We start from the raw sequence: 2,725 nt of genomic DNA, 5'->3' as shown, positions 1-2,725 counted from the left end.
AAGTGATCTGATCATGGTAGAACAGAATGCAAGAAAAAGCCACTCTTGGTCTGAATGCTTCAGGTCTACTGATGGAGTCTAGAACTGAGTTAGCTTTTTATGAAGTTAAATCACAATTTAGAGACTTACTGTGGTAAAGAAAAAGAAAATCTTGTCTTTTTCACATCTGCTTTGTCTCTCCTATACTAATGTAAGCAATTTTTGTTTTTTTGGACAAAATATAGGGTTTCACACTGATAAACATAGTTTCTGATATCTATTTGGAATTCAGCAATTTGGAAATCATTTTCTGAGGATAATTTTAAGGATATCTAAGAATATTAGTAAGTGAGAAAAATAAAAAAAATATTTTTAAATGCAGATAGCACTAGGAAAACAATTCATAATTCAAGCCTGACTCTCTGACAAGCAAGCTGAGTAACTCTGGGTAAATCACTTCCCCACTCTAGGTGTCAGTTTCCTTATCCAAAAAAATCAGCAGTTTGAACTGCGTGGTCTTCTAGCTGCATTTAATTCTAACATAGTGTATTTCTCCAAATTCCATCTTATTCATTTTGTACAATAATTTAAATCTATTTTTAAAACTTAATATTTTTATTCTGTCTCTGCTTTGATAAGTGTCCCTTTATTTTTATCCAAGTCATTGATTAAAATGTTGAAGAAGACAGCACCCAATGCATGTCACAAGAGACCGAACTCTAGGCTGACAGTGATTCAGAGCTCAATAAACTTCGGGAATGGTTACTGAAAACCACTATGTTAAGTTTATTATTATTCATCCAACATTCACTCATTTTATCTGCAAGAATATAATGAGAAACCTATTAAATGCCTTTGTGAAATCAATATATATTCTGATAGCTCAGTTTACTGTGCAGTATCAGATTTCTGAAAGTTAACCTTGAAGGAAGCCCAGAGAGTTATGTTTTATTTGTCTCAGGCCTAGATTTATAATGAACTAGGGAGCTAGAAAGTGCTATAAAGAAGGAAAAAAAGACATTTGGGAGAGATTTTTCCACCATCACCTCTACTAGTGCACCCAAAACACACACCCCTTCCGGTGTGGTCACAACCTGTATCAATGAGCCTGTTTGTGGAAAGATGAAATAATTGAAAGCAAGTGGTGTGGTGTCTTACACAGTGGAATCTGAAACTGAGCAGAACCCAACAAAGTAGCAACATGCCACCTTAGAGAACAATCTAAGAGAGGAGAGACTCCCAGGCCAATGCCAGAGCAAGTCTCTAGTAGGTAAGAAGAGCCACAGTGGTTACAACTAGTGCTAGACTTCTGAGGTTCTTACTTCCAAGTGGGAAAGGTGAATTTTGATGCCTCAGACACAGGACCGCTAGCTAAATCTTAACCACTCAACAGATAAAGATACTGATGAGGTCACATATTTCCAAATTTTAAAATCTTACCTATGATATTCACCTGATATACAGTCTAACTCAATCTGTACAAACCACAAAATTCAGGGAGGAATGATCAGGAACACAAGAGCACCTGTCTCAGGGAAGAGTCCCAATCTCTTGCCTCCTCAAGATTTGAGGCAGTTTTCAAGCCTGGAATTTGCCAACTAAATGAGAAGCCAGGTCCTCTGAAGGAAATACTCTGCATTACCATGGCAAGTGGGTAGGTAATGATTCCCCAGTCCTTCTCTAAAAAGTTTGTGACCATTCCCTCAAGTAATCGTTCAGTGGGAAAAAGGGAACATCCAAATATTTCAAGGACTGGTGGACATAGGACCTGAGTTGACATAAATAAATAGAAGAAACTGAAAGCATTATCAGTTGCTTCTAACTTCTGGTAGAGTGGGAGGCCCATGAGGACTGAGTACTAAATGCAGGTTTAAGCACAGGTCTTAGCTCACAGTGTGTACTAGGCCCATGGACTCACCTTGTGACTTTACCTTGGTCTCAAATATATTAGAGTAGACACACTTTGTGATTGGAATAAATTCCACATTGGTTCTTTGGCCTATGTAATAAATATCATAAAAGGAAGACAAAATGAAAACCTTTGAGAAGTCCCACTTCCCTCCAGTTAAGATGGTATATTCAAAATAATACTCCATCCTATGAAGTGACCACAAGTATTGCCACTATTAGAGACCTAAGAACATGTAAAAGATAGTTCCATACTATCTTCATTTTTTTGCCAACCTCCAAAGATCCAGGTGGATTTTTGAGCATGACAACGAACCACTACAACTTAGTGAGGTTATGATTCACCTGCAGACAACATGCCAAGAACACAACGTGCTCTTTGCTAAAGCAGGTGAGCAAGTCCTCATGCACATAGCATATGCATTGATCATCATTGATTTGACAAGTGCAATATTTTGCATCTCTACAGTTTGCATTCACCGGGAGAGACCACAGTGTACATTTATCTTGACTCAGAGCTATACCAATTGCTCTCCCCCACTGTCATAGCATAGTCCAAAGTTAAATCTCAGAACCTGAGTCATCTTTATAATCTTCAGAACATTATGTTGATCCACCGTGTTAATGGCATCATGTTAATATGACAAGATGTACATGAAGGAGCAGATATGCTGGACGAATTTCTCAGATATATACATGATACTCAGAAGGTGGAGATAAAACCTACAAAGATGAAGGAGGCTTCCATATCGGTGAACTTTTTAGGGATCCAATAGCCTAAAGCATCTCAGGACATTTTTTTCAAAGATAAAGGAAGAATATTGCAGGTAGCACTTTC

Source organism: Mustela nigripes, chromosome 10, assembly GCF_022355385.1.
Source record: "Mustela nigripes isolate SB6536 chromosome 10, MUSNIG.SB6536, whole genome shotgun sequence".
Lineage (NCBI taxonomy): Eukaryota > Metazoa > Chordata > Mammalia > Carnivora > Mustelidae > Mustela > Mustela nigripes.
Note: the sequence above shows the minus strand (reverse complement) of the source record.